The sequence below is a fragment of the Rhyacophila brunnea genome, unplaced genomic scaffold (genome assembly GCF_057557595.1).
Source record: "Rhyacophila brunnea isolate RB1 unplaced genomic scaffold, BYU_Rbru_1.0 scaffold_11, whole genome shotgun sequence".
Lineage (NCBI taxonomy): Eukaryota > Metazoa > Arthropoda > Insecta > Trichoptera > Rhyacophilidae > Rhyacophila > Rhyacophila brunnea.
Genome location: NW_028232763.1, coordinates 32303100 through 32321486, shown reverse-complemented (window position 1 = coordinate 32321486; position 18387 = coordinate 32303100). Strand labels below are relative to the sequence as shown.

Sequence of the window (18387 nt, the reverse complement as noted above, 5' to 3'; positions counted from 1 at the left end):
CACAATCTTTCGTATCTGTGTTCGCACCAACTCTGGCTGAGAGACTTATACCCTAGGGGCGGCAGGTTATATGAAAGTATGGTGAAGCAGGCGAGTATGGTGAAAAAGTTTGGTAATCAATTTGCGGCAACATTTCCACGTTAACATTATATTATATGGGTACGTTATAATGACCAAAGTAAATCCTCCGTGATACCCTGCATTTTTTTTATCGCGTCGCTATTTCTCGTAAGTTGTCGGCTATTGTTGGCCTGCTTCATTCAGTTGTATGAGAAAGCCGATTCCTTGCCCCTCTTTTATTTAATACCTCTATGCTTATACCTGACTCGGCCACTGAAGAGAACTTCGATCTGGCTTGCCTCTTCTTCAAGCCAACCGGATTCGGCGGCCTGCAAGGCCGCTAAATACTATCTACCTACATTATACAGTGTATGCCTAGTATATCAATGATGCCATCTAGCACCGGAATTACATGGCATACAGTTATATATATCGTCGTGGTAAATGCAATAGGTTGTATGTCAAAAATACCAAACTTTTCAGGAGAGACAAAAAACTATCCCATCTTAACCCCATTTCACCGATTTTTTTCACAAATTTATTTTCATGGTTAAATTTGTTCCCTGTTAAGATGGTTATCAACATTTTTACGTAAGATGAATATTTAGAAAGTTAGGTTGACATACGACTATTTGCTCATCAATGTTGGCCACTTTTGTTGACATAAGTCCAATTTTTATGTATAAATACCTATATTTAATTCACTAAAATTTGGTATTTATAATGAAACGAATATAATATTATACAGATTATATTATATTAATATACATATTGTTATACACTTGTACATAAACGCTTAAAAAGTAGATTTATTATAAATTGGAGATCTGTTTAATTAGGTACTTTTAAAAACAATTACAATTTTTAAAAGAAAAGATTAAAGTTAAAATACAATACATAAAATATTTTTTAAAAAAGCATTAAAACAGAGCAGGTAAATACCTACTTAAAAGTAAAAATAGCAGTTTTAAAAGAATACTTAATTTTTTTTATAAAAAAGTATTTTTTTTATTTAAACGGTAGTCTGGTGTAAAAATCTCTGTAGTCCTCTGGAATTAATAGTTTTAGTACCTGCAAGTGTTGGTATTTACTCTCCTCAATAGGGCAAGGCCCATTGTATAATTTTAATCGTTCACTGCTTGCGATTGAAACTCGCGCTCGTGTTGGAAGTGGTTTCCATGTATGGCCGAAGTCCAATTTAAAGTTTATTAAACCTTCTGGAGTATACTGGTATGCAACGACATCGTTTACACATGGGTCGCCAGTTTTCTTTCCAGGCCGAATACTGCTGTAGTAGTCTGTGCTGAATTGTTGAAAATCGTCATGGCTGAGATAAAGTGTTTTGTATGGTTTCTTTACTCTTGCACTTTCAATGATAGCCATGTAGTCGGCAGGGACGAAAATTTGTTTTCGATTTCTCAGCTTCGTTTCGATTGTTGAATGGACGCTGTCAACCTCCATGTGTGTATGCCCTACTTCCAGATATTTGTGTTCTATGATAAGATTATTCTTCATACTGATGTCGAGTAGTGCGTTTGATAATTTTACATTCCTATTTTGATACGCACAACCATCGCTCCATATTATAACTTTTTGCGGTACCAGATGGCCGATTTCCTTCAAGATAAATTTAGTAGCTATAGTGCAAAAGACGTCACTTTCAAGCCCCCCAGCTCCCTCATGCCATACATAACACGAGACGTCCTTCGTGGCTTGGTTATAATAGACTTGGTTGTGTACTTTTAATTTTGTTTTATAATAATTTGCTGAAGCATTTAAACGAGGCGAAAGAAGAACAGCTTGCAAATCGACTGTGTAACATCTGATGTTTTCATTTTTCAGAGCTAAGGATTTATCAGACTCTTTTTCCGCATTAGCATCGTTCTTTTTTTTAATGTGTTTCTGAAAACTTTCTTCGTCGAGTGTCCCGTTTTTGTGCAAAGTGCACTCATTGCACTGATCTTTTTTTGGCGTGTAAATGTCTAGATTCAATTTTTTATAAGTATTTTGAAATGTACCCCATGATACTTTTCTTTTATTTTCAGAAGCACATTTTTCTAGATATAAGCGATGCATGTCTCGAAAACTGTAAAAAATTGGCTCCAGGTATAACTTACTTGAAGAGGATCGACAATAGTGCGATTCAACTTTTGGCAGAGAGTTAAACCAGGTCTCTAACTCTTCTGAAATAGTTAGTGTTGCATCTTTCTGTTTATTTAAATTCGTTTCAGATGACTGCGGCTCTTCAACCTTCGAGGTCCATAATTTTAAGCATTTTTCCCCTATACTTAAAGTGTTTAAAAAAAATTTTTTGCAAACTTGTTTTTTAATTATATTTTCAGTTATTTCTTCAGTTTCTTCATTTTTTGCTGTAAAATAAAAGCGAAAGCTTTGTTTTCTTCTTGAGTTTTCACTGGCGATTCTTCTGTATTTTGGGGTGGTTTGCAAAACGTTTTCGGTGACAAATGTTTTTTTGGAATCCCAACTTGTTTTTTTCCAAAAATTTGTGAATATCACGGTGCGTTGTTTATCACTAATTGTATCGCACTTAAAGGCTGTTTTTGGCCCACCCTTTTGAGGACGCACATTATGCCCACCACAACGTGGACCTATGGTCTTAGATTTTTTTTTAGACGTTTGTCTATACTTGCCGGACTCTTCACTCTTCTCAAAACCCACATAAGACTTGCCTAGCAATCGCAGTTGAGAGTTTTTTTGCCTCTTCCACAGTTTACAATTAATGCTTTGCCCTTTTCGTTTTCTTTGATTGACTTGCTCATTAGGTTCATCACCATGGGTGTCAGACTGCATAGCAAACTCCTCTAAATCTTCTGATGAGCTTGATTGATTAGCTTCAGGTTGATACAGATCTTCAGAGTCACTACTGCTGTCAGATAGTGAATGTTCAGGGCCACTTAGATGTTCAGCCATCGTCATATCATAATTTATATTTTGTCTCAGGGCTGATTGTGTTGATACAGTGTTCTCTGCTATCTCTATGTCCGAAGGTTGCTTCAACAATGATTCTGCTTGTTCTAAAATTGGAGTTTCAACAGTCAAAGTATTATTAACTTCAGCAAAATCGAGTTCTATTTCTGAGCCAATATTTTGAAAAATTTCTTCTAATGGATGCTTTAAGAGTTCAATTTCCGCCGCATTCCCAGGTTCAACTTGTAACGCCACATCGTCAGTGGTTCCTACGACTCCACAGGTTACTTGAGGTCCTGAAGAAAATAATGATTTTTAAATTTGATAATCGTTCATGCTCCTCAGCAAAATGTCATCTCCACTCCACACCGTATTGTTTTATGACGAGATAAACTTATTTATTCTTACCGTTATTCTTAGATGAAGTAATTTTGCTGACTGCTAAAGATACCAAGTACCGCCCACGACTTCCATTAATCATTTTGATAGCTTTTTGGTAATCTGGAACAGATGCAATTGATCGTATGTCAAAACCGATGCTCGGAATTCCCTGATGCAAAAGGTTCTATGTCAAAGATTCGTGTACCAAATTTCTATTTAATTAATAATAATTGCATTATTATATAACTAATTTTTACTCTAAATAAACAGTGTCTTATTAAAACTGTCGATCTTGAACAAATAATTACTTTGGCAATAATAAATAAATGAGACAAAAAGTAAGGTTAGTATCTCTAGAAAGAATCTTGAAAAATTTACTAAAATTAACAACAGTAATGTAATTATAAAGTAGATTTAAATAAAACAGTGGTTAGAAAATTACTTACATCAAATTATTTGATGAATTCTTGAATATAACGTCAAGAACGAGGAATAGAAACAAACAAAAACATTACTGTCATGATGAGGTTTGACATACAACTGTTTGGCTTGACCAATATCAATGACGTGTCGATTCGTCTTTTTGCAAGTGTTGAAATAGTCGACTTCTTATTGGTTCAACGACATAAGAGCTATTCGAGGTCGTGTAGATGACTGAGCTGATCACTATGGCGCAATAAAACAGTTTTGAGATTTTTTTGACATACGACCTATTGCATTTACCACGACGATATATTGCAGAAGAATTACATAAATACAACAGTGGCGAAGGGTGGAAGTAATCTATTTATATTTGACATAAATAGTGCATGCTAAACTTTGTCAGACATACCTACCCATTTGTTTGTACAAAGTACCACAATATGTCATCAATTAATAATAATAAGAAAAATACAGAAAAGTAATCACTTTTGGCTTACGAAGTATTGTTAAGGTGATGTCTCTAGGTAAAGTTGTTATCGAAAAATAGCTAGAAAAGTTTATTAATCGGTAAATATATATTCAAAAGTAATGAGAAAAATAAAATAAAAAATTAAGAAGTATCATGGAGTTCTATATACCAAAAATAAGTGTCAAATTCGGTACATTTCTATCGGGTGGTAAGAATGAATGACATAAGATTTATTATCAAAATTACGATAAAAATGTACGTAAATCTATTACCCAGGGAAACGCTAAGCGAAAATTGGAATTTATTATATCCTTATATCTCTTTTTTCAAATTTAAAAAACATCGATTTAGAGGTTAGAAAGCACGCAATTAAAATCGAAAAATCTCGGCTTACACGCAATTTATCGCGAATAACGCTAAGCGTTTCTATTAAAAATATTATTTATTAATTTTTACGGCAGTTATTTAAATTTAATCTTGTATTTTTGTATATTAACGAATCGATAGAAATCGAAACCATAATAATTGCTCGAATTGGCAACATACTGACAACACTTAGCCGACGCTTGGCCGTATAGTGCTGCCGTCGTGGAATTATTTGGAAACAAAATACCTTCATACAAAATACACACACAACCATAACATGACGTTGAAAATGAAACTCACACATAGACAAGACAAAAGGTAACATTTTTCTCTGAAGATTTGCAAAAATCAGTTTGTGTTAAACTTCTATGCGAAATTGCCATATGAATAAAAATAACTTAACAAATTAAACTTACAATATTTACTTAATATACGTAGGAACCTGCCTATATTCAAAATTTGATACTGAAAATTACTTTTAATTAGTATTTGCTTAAATTACAACTATTTTATACCATTATTTATGATAAAAATAAACAAATCTCGCATTTTGACATGGCAGCACCATCAATAATCACCACGCGTTTTCGCCAACCGCCAATCAATTTTTTCTTTTTATTAATTAATTATAATAATTGTAATTAATTATAAATTAATTGACTAATCAGTAACATTTTCGTTACTAAGTAGGTCGTGTGATTATTGATTGATTTTTGGTGAAGAAATCACACATTGTATGATTTTCTGCAACCAAAATTATTTTATTAGGTTATGTTGTAGCTACTGACGTTTGGCGTGTTGTTATTCTTGTTTTATGCATTTTTATATAATTTATGTTACTCAGTGCAAATTACGTGATATTGTTGTGATAAATTATATTGTGAGTGTTTAAATTACATCTCATATTCAGTGTAGTTTAATTAAATAGTGAATACCAGAGGTGTGTGATAAGTGAATATAAATCTTTGTTACATATTGATCTAGTACCTATATTTTATTAATAATTATGGATGTGCCATGTGTAAGTGTTAAAAAATATAAGTCCTACACTAGAAAAAATACAAAACTATCTAAAACTACCAAAATATTGATGGAAAGTCGTGATGAATACTTTAGGAAACGGAAGTTAGTATCATCCAACACAGCCGTTGCTTGTGAACCAATTCCGGTGATAAATAGTGATGTATCCATCTCGGATGACCCAGACAATCTTCCAGTATTGACAGATGAGCACAATTATTGTGTAAGACTTGAGAGTTGTGAAGACATTCAGAGCTGTTGGCCGAAAAAATTGAAAACGTATTCGAAAACGACTGGACCTAAACCATCGGTTATCGAACCTGTTCCGGTAATATATAATGATTTGGATATAACCATCACAGATGATTCGGACAATCTACCACCTTTAGTCGTTGAGTACAATTGTGTCGACGAAGACATCCAGAGCTCTATGCCTTCTGGCAGACGCATCGTCGACATTGGATACCTGTTTAAACAGATGGAACAAGTCTTTAGTCATCCGTTAAAATGCACTGGAGGAAAAATGGTCCTAAAAAGAGAAACAAGAGACGGTATTAAGTCAACATTGCATTTTGAATGCAGGTGTTGTGAGAAAACAGCGTCAGTATTAACTGAACCCCAAACGTCTACGATTAATACATCATTTGTTTGGGGATCTTTAAATATCGGGATTGGTTACAGTCAGGCACAGGAATTATGCGGTATTGTGGGAATTCCATTCATGTCTTCGGGAACGTTCCAAAGGCATGAAAAAAAAGTTGGCCAGTCATGGAAAACTCATTTGTGTGATCAAATGTCGAAGGATATAGAGATCGAGAAACAGTTGGCTATAGAAAATAATGAAATTGATGAAAAACACCCCTATATAACGGTCATTGTTGACGGAGGTTGGTCAAGAAGGAGTTATGGCCATAGTTTTTCTGCCAAATCCGGAGTGGCATGCATCATCGGAAAACGAACAGGAAAACTTCTTTACCTAGGTGTTAAGAACAAATATTGCCACATTTGTACCATCGCAGCCAATGAAAAAAAACCAGCTAAGAAACATGAGTGTAATATATCTTTTTCTGGACCATCGACAGGCATGGAGCAAACCATTGTAGTTGAGGGACTAAATTATATTTTTGACAAACATCAATTATGGGTAAAATTTTTAATAGGGTATGGTGATTCAAGTGTATTTGCTAGGGTGCGTGAGAGAGCACCGTTTGGGTATAAAATTAAAAAAATGGAATGCGCGAATCACATGGTCAAATGCTACACTAGCAAACTTTATACGATGGAATAACGTAAAATACGATACGAAAAGCCGAAGTTTATTGCGGAAGGAGATTAAACGTCTCAAAAGTGCTGCACGATGCGTTATAAAACGATGCGAGGGCAATATCACTCAGTTAAAGTTGGATTTGAAAAATGGACCCAATCATGTATTTGGCGAACACTCTGAGTGCCGTGCAGATTACTGCAAGAAGACACATCCTGATATAAACAATGTACCATATTTGGAAAAATCTTTGATGATGAAAGGTATACGCCTCCATCTAGACGGAATAATTCAAAAAGCTGATAGACTGGTAACGAATGTTACCACAAACTCGGCAGAAAATTATATGTCATTGGTGAGCAAATTGACAGGTGGAAAAAGAGTTGATTTCTCCAGAGGCAGTAGTTATAAGGGTAGATGTTATGGTGCTGGACTAGCTCATTCGCTGGGGTCAGCACATATTTTAGGTATGCATAAAAATATAACCGGTATGTCTCCTAGTCGAATAATTAAAAGTGTTGTTATTAGTCGGCTAAATCGTCAAAATCGTCTTAAGGCGAGACGTTTAGATTTAACTTCCAGGTATAAAAAACCAACTGTCCCTGTAAGCAACCAAGCTGACTGTGAATATGGCCCGCATGCTGCCGATTCAGATATTCCACAGTTGGACTAACAGGAGAAAATGAAAGAAATTATGGAATCTTTACAGGCTGGGGTTTCTTGCGATACAGATTGTAAGCAATTGCAGTTGGCGACAGTAGGGCAAAGTGAAAATTATTTGTGGATTGATGCCAGGCATAAACGTTTGACAGCATCTAAGTTTGGGAATATTTTCAAAATGAGAAATACGACACCACGGCATAATACTGTTAAAAATATGCTTTTCCCAAGTGATATTGTGACAAAGGATATAATGTATGGCAGGAAGAATGAACGCACTGCTATTGCCTTATATGAAGCAAAAAACAAAGTCACTGTTATGCCTTGTGGTCTTTTTGTAAGAACGGAATTCCCATTTTTAGGAGCAAGCCCCGACGGTTTAATTGGGGAAAATGGGTTGATAGAAGTTAAATGTCTTCCGTCCATCGGTTCCAAACCAATTTTAGAGGCAGCATTACAAAACAATATATTATGTTTAACTATTGTGAACTCCGTACTTCACTTAAAAGAATCACATAATTATTGGTTTCAAATACAGGGACAGTTGTACATTGCGAAGAAGGAATACTGTGATTTAATTGTATATGCCGACAGTGGAATCGAAATCATACGACTTTTGCCAGATCCACAGTTTGAGACACGTGTTCTACCGCGTTTGATAAGTTTTTATAATGATTGCCTTCTTCCAGAATTAGCTGATAGCCGTATCCAACGGGGTATGAGAATTCGCGAACCTGAGTTTATATTAAATAATTTGCAAACTAAAGCGAAGAAAATAAAAAAGTAATTTATGTTGACTTCTGATATAATTCTCGCAATAAATATGTCATAGTTTTCCTTGACATTTGAACATGGAATTTCGCGTATCCATAAAACTGATAGACTACGTAGTGCGCTCTTAGAAATCACAAAGGCCTACCGATCAACTTCAACGGACGCGCTTCCGGTCCTGGCCGTATTCTTCCACTTGACCTGCACATACAGGTCAGCGGTCCGTCAACGAAGCTCCTCAAAGGTGAGGAGGCCGTTGTTGGTGACTTTCACCTTGCCCTGAATACCTTGTTGCTGAAAAAGTAACCTGACTATACGTCTATTGACGCTTGACGCGGCATAGAAGACCTGGCAGTGACGGTGGAATGAATCAACCAAGGGCCGGCACACATTTTAATTTTTTCCAGACATTAAATGGCGATTGGAGATAACCAAATATCTGACTCCTGACCATCACACCGATCAATTTGTGATTGGACACGGTGGGTTCGCTGGCAAGCTCTTTGAGCTTGGACTTGTAAGCCGTCCGACATGTCCATGCGGAGGGGTAATTCAGGATGCCAACCACATCCTCTGGGAATGTCTTAGAATGTGCTCCCGAACGGGAGGAGATGCTCAGGTCGGTCCAACTAGCTGTTGGGCCCATCGGGCCGTCCGACTTGGTTGCTACTAAGGCCAATTATCCTGCATTTAAAAAATTTGCGGCGTCTTACTGCGGGCGTGAAGATCTCTACACGTAATTTTTGCTGTTCGTATGATTAGCTTCATTATTTTTTTATATATACAATAGAATTATTTTTATTTTAATAATTTCCTTGCGCTCTTCTCTCCCCGGAACTTTGCATTAGAAAGTAACTTCTTTAAACTCAGTCAGAGCTCACTTTGAGCGTAGCAACCTTAGTCCTGGGTATCTTTTCCTAGGGCATTCCCAGCCTAAAACTGAACTAGATGCTTCACATCAACCAATGTAGGGCCACGTGATGGCTCGTGGGTTAACTTCAATAATATTGCTTATTATATATACTTCATTAGAATAAACAACTTCTTTTGTAGCTGTTTATGCATGCCATGCTTGTTTCGTGGATTTTCACGATGGTTTTCAGATTTTTCGTGTTCTATGCTTATAACGATATCTCATAATTATTATTAATTTACAATGCTATACAATGTAACCAATGATTTATATTCTAAAATGTTTTAATGAAAATAACTAGTGGAACTTTTTTATATAATTATATACCATATATAGTTAGTTTATTTAGTGGTTATTTTGGTTTCTTTGGCAATTCTTCCAGAATATATTCCTAGAATTGTCGGACTTGAGCGATAATAAAAAGCATTTCTAATCTACGCATGCGTTTTACTATTTATTATACATGTTTTCCTGATATCGTCGCCTTGGAAGTGAATAGAGCTTCACGGATGTCATTTGTGTATTAGATTGTTTAGCAAATTTGATGGAAATACATGTTCCTGTAAAAAAATCAGTTATTTTTCTTCACCATAATAATAATTATAACCAATAAGTATTTCAAAAATTGTTTGGTCAAATAAAAACGTTTTTGAATTTTGTGTGGATTACCTCTATTCACTTCCAAGGTGAAGATATTCACCAAGATTTATTTTCAACACGTCTAGTATTCTCAATACTTTCTATAACCTGATTCCTAAACCTAAACAATTTTTCACAAACATGTGTTTGGATCCAGCGTGTCTATTCCTTAGACTATGTACGCAAGACGCTTCCCGCTGCTATCTAAGGAAGGTTTGTATCCAATTGTTGTAATTGTTACAATAAGTGCTATGTTTTAACAGCACTTTTCTTGGCAAAGCTAAACTTTCGAGCGAGATGACTGTTTAGACCAAGGGTTCCCAACCTCGGAACGCGACGGGTTTTCTGTGGGGTCGCCAGCTTATAAAGCTAAAAAAAAATTCACTATAATGCAATTTTTATTTTGGGCAGAGAGGTGGTGGCGTTCTCATTGCTGTACGCTCCGACCGACCAGATAGTATATCTGTTGTTGACTGTCACTTTGCTGCAGCTATTGACGTCGTTATTATTCGATTACGGTGAAATGGGTCATTTTTCACTGTTGCGTGTATTTTCCACCGCGATCGTCTCGCGATGCATATAATTCGTTCTTTTCATACTTTGAAAACTTGCCAGTTGATAATTGTATAACCATCATTGGTGATTTCAATTTGTATTCATCTCATTTCTTATCCTGTATGAATCTCAAGCAGTTTTCAGAGATAAGAAATTGAGATACCCGGGGTTCCAGGCTAGCTCAGGTGTCCATCGAACCCCGGATTCACAAAAAAAAGATAAAAAAAGGATTTATATATGTTGGTAAAATTAAATAAAACACTAAGTCTTTCTCGTGCGGTCTTAGCGTTATATATTTTAATATTTGGTTGGACAACGTTACTTTATAGTCCATTACATATTTTGTTTTTACAATTAGTTACACAGGTCCGTACATGGTTTACAAAGGACGCTTACTAACTTTCTTTTTCAAATTCCCCGTACCCACGCCGTACAGCAAAAAGGACTCTCGTGATTGGACATACGATTAAAGCACTTGCATCACAAAAAATGGAAGAAAGCGAAGTGTCTTAGCGATTATATTTTATTTTCTTATATCATATCACGTGTATTATATCAAATCTTGTGACATTGTCAATGTTATCAATGGAATCCAGTTTTTACTCTTGGCAGACGATTTAAAATTATATGTGTCAATTCACAGTGAATTAGATTGTCACATATTACAAAATAACTAGTAGAACTTTTTTATATTATAATAAGTGAAGGTAATTCCATAAACAACGTTTTTTGTGTAATTGAATTTGATCAAATTATATACCTACAATATATTATAATATACTATCATAAAAATGTCAATACGATATAATAAAATATTGTACTTATTTAAAAAAAATAATAATTATTTGAATAAGTATATATATATATATAATAATATTATAGTAAGTAGAATATATTATATTCTTATAATATGTAAATGAATTTTTGTCTAGCGTTTTTTTTCATCTGGCAATTTCATTATTAACTTATTATGGTAACTTACTGCCATCTGGTTGGAATCGACCAAAGTTTTTAGTAACAGATTTTTAGAAATTCATGGTAGATGCCTGTAAATATAAATAGATGGCGTGAAAGTCACATTATATGTGTAATTTAGGCCAAAGACATCGCCTTAAATAAATAATAGGATTATAAATAGACGCATTCCGAATAAAAACGTAGCGACACGACGTAAGTAATATTATGTTGGGATCAGCTGTTGCAAAAAAATGTCACAAGGTTGAATACAAGCCACGTGTCAAGTCACGTGTCACGTGTCACGCGCCACGTGCTACGCTAGACAAATAATTTATTACTAGTCCAATGGGTATATAATAATTTATTGTGTTGGAATTTTAAGTTTGCAATAAAATAGACTACGGTGGCCAGGTGCGGCTCTACCTTGGGGGTTTGTAGGTATCATCCCCACATCACTATTATGTAAAAAATACACATCCAATATTTTTACTATTGGACATAATATACCTACATTTATACATCTTAACTCGTCGCTATTTTATACACATTTATTACAATTATAATATAAAGCAATTGTTGTAAATTATGACATAATATAATGTCGAATTTCCGCAGCAATATAATAGGTACAAATTAAGAAAGCTATGGCGTCTATTTCTCGCTGACCGGGAATGATTGTGTACCATTCTGTATCCGAGGTACGTAATATCTCGTTCTACAAAGGATTCAAATGCATTAGCGTTAGTACGGACCGACTGGGGAGCGATTCGAATAACCCCGAATCAGTAAAAAAATAGCTTGCTAGATGTGATTGAGTAGGGGGACTCTGATAATGATATTATTTACTCTAAAAATGATATTTAACATATAAAATTAGACATTACTATAAAGCATATTATTATATTAAATAGCTTGGTACCTACATAATGTATAATATGAGACAGTAGGTAGGTATATTTAATAGTTAATGGGTAAACCCCGCACCTATAAAGTCGTACAGCCGCCACTGAGTCATTGGCCAATGCCAGAAGGTATACAGCCAAAATTTAGTATTTAAACAAATAACAACTCCTAATATGATATTTAATCGAATTGTAATATTATTTCCATAATAATAGCGATTGATGTTGTGGAGAAAATTTTACAAAGATGGCGAATCTACTTAGCGGCCGCGGTGGTCGAATGCTAGAAATGTCAGCATCAAGAGTCGCGTGTCCAGAGTTCAAGTCCCGCGTCTGGTAAATTTATAATTATTATTGTATAAGTAACAATATCACGTTATAATGTTATAATAATGCCCAACAGTGTGATAGGGGTAGAACATCCCATTATAAAACTTAATTGCCAATCAATTTTCACGATTAACCAATTACACCCCTCCACGAAATTGGCTACATATAATATAACTTGAAAATTTAACAACCATCTCTTTCCCACATTGCATGGTTTCTTTCCTACGCCAACCACACAGGTTTGACAATAATTAGAACTTTGCATAAACTCAAATGTAATTCTAATCTAATGGATTAAGTTTTGTACTATTTCATTTGTGTTGGAACGACACTAAACTAACAAAACAAATACAAAACTAAATTCATTAGAATTTTGAACATTATTTTATTCTCTTTGGGTTCAGAGCATGGCAGAGTAAATGGCAAACTTTCATTTCTCACCAGATTGTCGAACCAATCCGAATCACAGAACAGTCCTATATTATAGAAATGCGAAAACCAGTCGCCACACACCAAAGCTATGAGGTCAGTTTCTCAATGACAGCCAGACCATTAAACACAAGGAATACAAAGCCCCCTGAATGTCCTCAAATATTACCAATAATTGAACGCACGCTTCGTACACGTGACAAGCGTTAGCGCATATTATGTTAACGACAAAAATTTTGTAAGTACATACTTAATTACGTCGTTTAAGTTTATCCACACTCTAGAATCGTACCTACTTATAGTCACTTCCAGAAGGAATCCACTTCCCTGATTTCAATGGATTGGTTGAGATAGTGGCTTATCCAACGGTATATTAATAAAGAACCTTAATTTATTTGACTGACTAAATTTTAATTTAAAACGCAATGCCCCAAAGAGCACTTACATGCTAATTAATCTCATTAAACAACAATATGATTAATGCGAGCCACAGAATTACAAAAAAAGGGTTCTGAGAACTTACTTGATAGAGATCTCGATGCGAAATAATAATTATGCGATTGCCAGTCGGGGCACGGTTCCCATGACGGGGCGCAGGAAACGGCGTCTGGCTCGGCCGAGTCACTGTCACCACTGACTGCCGCCGCAGGAAATGCATTTTTAGCCAAACAGACACTGTGACGTCACTAGCCGCTCGCGCAGCAAAAAAAAAACGGTCAAAGGAGTGACCCTTGCGGAGCGCCGATCCACGGAGAGCTGCAAATAAAAAGAAAAAACCGTCAGGAAAATTGCACATAAAAATGATCAGTGATATAATTACGTCTTGATTATTATAAAATAATATATTTCAAACTCACTCATTAAATCAAATAAAATACATAATAAAGATCGGGGCCAGTTGTATCAACAAACGACATTTTTTAATACCTAATAGTCTAGCTGCTAAATAATAATAATTGCGGTATGAAGATATGCCTATAAAAGTCATTTTAGGAGACATTTAGACAGCTAACATTTTACCCAAAAGCCCCTAAATTCCAATATGTCGACCAAATTTTCAATGGTGTATAATTACCGCCATTTTATTGATTTTCAGTTAATAAATAATGTATTTTACGATGCTGAATTTTTTGGAAGCCCATCAAATACCAAGATGGCGGAAATATCATAATATTATTATCATCTATCAACATTAAAATGGCGTGCAATTTGAAACGCTATTCAGATAAGTTTTTAAAATTTAAAATATTATAGAATAAAATAATTACAAGATAAAAAGAATTTTTTATACACCACGTTTTTAAATGTTGTGTTGAATCATATAAACTTGACAATTCTATGTATTAATAAATACTTTTTATGTACTTGATAGAAATACTGAATAAATATAGACTACTGAAATGTCATTTTGATTTCCATGGTAACGCACGTATATATTAATAATTTAGTTGCTAGGACCCCCTTAGCATCCAATAATAGTGTTTTACTTTTTACGATTTTTTTCCGAAATAACTTTCCATACAAGACAGCATTAACTGAAAATGAATTCAATTCTGCTTAAAGATGGCTAAAAATATTAAAATAATTCATTGTCATCGTGTTTTGATATATTCTAAAAGTTTCAAATGTTTAGCTAGTCGGGAAGTTAGTTATAAAAATCGATTGCAAAATTGTATTGGACAAACAAGAAAAAATGTGTACTGGACAAACAAGAATACGTAGTAATAAAAACGTGGTAATAAGATGACACTTTACGACCATTTCTTGTATAGGTAATCGACTAATAAGATGTTTTAAAACGATTTGCATAGAATCAATACTACAACTAGGTAATTTATATTATGCGCAAAACTATCAACGAACAATGTTGTGTATATTTCAATTAATCAAAGTACAATATATTTATTCAAGTTAAATCTCGTAAAAACGTCTTAAAATGTGAGAGTTTTCACATCGTTAATTACAAAAATATTTAATTGTGACTATGTAATTCTTCACACACACTTCGTATTATGAGGGAAACAAAGATGTATATTCAAAAGAGACGAAATCTGTAAAAATTATAACAGAATAGATGCATATAGGTATTTTAAGAACACAGAATTGACAGTGTTTAATGACGTGTGGATAGATTTGTTGTGAAGATTTTATATTTCTGGCGTTGGCTGGAAATTAATACTCGGGATATGCACACACAATTTAAAAAAATATATAATATATACAGACATTATTGTATTACGACAATATGAAATATGTAATTAAGGCGACTTTTTTATTAGACTACCAAGAAAAAGATTTTTATAAATTTTATCCTTAGCAGACCAGAAACAGCTCACTCCACATCTAATATATGTCATAAATAGAACAGTCAAATTTAAACGTGTACTTATCTCTTTCTACCTACCCGCCAAATATCTTAACCTACTATAAACCCTTGATGTTACAAATAAGGAAAATTCTTAAGTAATCATTTATTTCTTTAGGTCAAAGTATAAGATAATTAGTAACACTTCAGCATTCACCATGTTTCTCTACAATAGTATTAACTTATCAAACCGCCATCATGGACGTACGAAATCTGAACAATCAAAGCATACATAAGTATTGAGCATGCATATCATTAGGAGTTGGTTAGAGTAATGTGGTACTTATGTATTTGTATGTTTAAGATAAGTACATAACAGTGAAGCCACTGAATTGATAACATAAGCTATTTATCAGGAAACACAAAAATAAATTGGAAGTGGGTTGCCTTCTGGGTGAGGCTGACACAAGCTTTAAATCTCGCGTGCAGAATTATGGGATAAAATTACACACGTGGTAAAGATGTTATTTTCAATAGTTACGTCTCGTTTTGTGTTTCTTGGCTTGCATGGCCTGACCGCAATGACATTTACGTATTTAATACGTCATTGCCTGACCGTCATAAAGTAATAAAGATAATCCTGCTTCAGATCTATGGTCCAACGGTTTCATATATTTATCTTATTAATCTTTTCTGTGCCTATTAATAGCTAATAACAATGCAGTACGTGTTGCTGAAACATTGTTAGCTCAAAGCCTTATATTATGAGTGTTGAGAGTAACCTTGGTTGCTTGATCACCTGTTTCAATGCATGATTAAATGTTATTTCGAAAGTAGAGTAGGATTATTATTAGTTTTTTGACTATATTCAGGTTCATTTGTAGGCTGTATTCAAAGTAATTCAATCATTATAATGAATACCTACAAATACCGGTCACGTACAGCAGGACGGTGTCTCAACTCTTTAAAAAATCTTAAAAAAGAGATTAGTACAGATTACAAACATTGTCGGCAAAACCCCGAGACGGAAAACCATCATAAATCATCCATACAATTATGGATGCAGGAAACAAAAAAAAAAATAACCGCTAGGGTGAGCGAGTATTAATACCTAAAATCATTTTACGTACGCGGGCACCACCAGGGGTAGGTACGCGTCCAAAAACTTTGAGCAACACTCACTTTGAAGTGCCATAATGACTTTCAATATCTAAAATAAGATTTTGCCGCAGACGTTTTAAATTTAATTTATTCATCGGCGCGTACCTATGCAGAAACGAGTCCTGCAACCCGTTTCATTGACCGCCACATTTCAAGTGCATTACTCAGACAAGAGCAGTCAAACTTGCCGCAGCTGTTACACATACCAGTGACGAAGCATGCCAGTAGAGAGCACAAATTACTAGTATGGAGTGGACACGAATACACAAACGGACTACGGTAGTACTTATTGTCAGATGATCTTGCAGAAATTCAATACGAACTGAACAGTGTAATAACTACATGGTAGAACAATTTAACCACGAATGCGCAAATGCGACTTATTCTAGTAGGTACGCATTAATTAGGCAGGGAAAATTTGATTTGATTGTTACGGGTGCTAATGTGAACTGTATGGACATCAATAATATTGCATCGCTTTCTCTCGCTCAGAGCACCTCTGAATATGTCTAGTTTTTAGAAAAAAAAAACTCACGCTAATATGGTTATGTTTATAGAAGCATTTGACTGTACGTCTTTCTTTTTGGTGCCATCTCACACGACGACCTATCAGAGCATCTATTCTATACACAATACTGCTATCGGCCGCTATCGAGGATAGTTATGTATTCATATTTATGTATTCAGGAATCATAACTGTTACAATAAGTTAGTTGTAATTGTTGCAATAAGTGCTATGTTTTAACAACACGTCCTCCAAACCAAACCCGCCCCGCACCACACAATCGAGCGTATCACGAGGCACTGCGTTTGATGTAAATCATCTGTACAGTTGTTTACGCCTGGTAATATCTCAGGAACAGATACCCAAGACTGAGGTCGCCACGCTCTAAGGGAGCTCTGACTGAGTTTACTGATTTTACTCTAATGCAACGTGCAGGGGAGAGAAAAGGCACAGGGAAATAACAAAAAAACGTGTTTTAACAGCATCTCTCTTGGCTGTGTTAACCTTTGAGCAAGATACCTTAATACATAAATATGATTAACTACTCTCGATAGCCGCCGATCTTGTGTATAGAGTAAATGCGCAAGTGTTTATATGAGGGACGGTTCGCACGTGGGGAGTTTACGATGAGATACATGAAAGTCATTTGAGGGCAAGTTGTAAACGGTGATGAAGATGGAAATACGCCAGTTTCGAATGGCTATACTTAAAATCTCCACAGTTCCTAAAGTGACATAGGTAGATATATTTTTTTAAATTCAAATTTACTGTTAAACTAGCAATTGCGTACGGGTATCGCGGTCCAATTAATGGCAGATGATAATATACTCATATGTCAAGAAAATCGTACAATCACAGGCAGTGAAATCGGATACTTGCTGGCATGTTTACACAGTTTACAGCGAGATGCAGCAATGTAGGTATATACATCAAAGGTTTGACTCACGAGTTGCAAAAAATGTAAGAATGACTATGCAGTAGGTACCTACCCATAGTTTATTTGCATATTTCGTTCGAAGTAAAATTACGACTGTCTGAGTACCTACCCACTTAATCTCTGAGCGGAATTCCGAGAAACAAGACCGCAGTGGGGGATAATGAAAGAAAAGATTTACGAAGAAACGAAGCAATAAAGAATTCTTAATATTGACAGAACATTGTCCTGTCAGTGCAATGAGGCGAATACGTCACCGAGATTATATTTCAGAAATACAAGGAAAACAAATTTACCACAACTAGAAATAACTAAGTAGCCTCACAGTATTAAAATGTCGATAAAGAACCTAGCTAGGGTACATTATTGTTTTTGAAATGCAGTTGGCATTCTAAAACTTGTCAATCGATTCGTC

At 34.9% G+C, this 18387-nt stretch overlaps 2 long non-coding RNA genes across 2 annotated transcripts in view; both read right to left on the bottom strand.

Moving 5' to 3' along the window:
• Positions 1 to 18387, bottom strand: part of LOC147078605 (uncharacterized) — a 45182-nt gene that overhangs the window by 10487 nt on the left and 16308 nt on the right. The window contains exon 2 of the long non-coding RNA XR_015072190.1: positions 13591 to 13823. This is a non-coding gene — a long non-coding RNA (uncharacterized LOC147078605). The remainder of the gene's footprint in view (positions 1 to 13590; positions 13824 to 18387) is intronic.
• On the bottom strand, positions 1075 to 3938 carry LOC147078606 (uncharacterized). The gene is made up of 3 exons (XR_015072192.1): positions 3816 to 3938; positions 3397 to 3489; positions 1075 to 3284 (listed from the first exon to the last, which is right to left on the bottom strand). It is a non-coding gene; the product is annotated as an uncharacterized LOC147078606 (long non-coding RNA).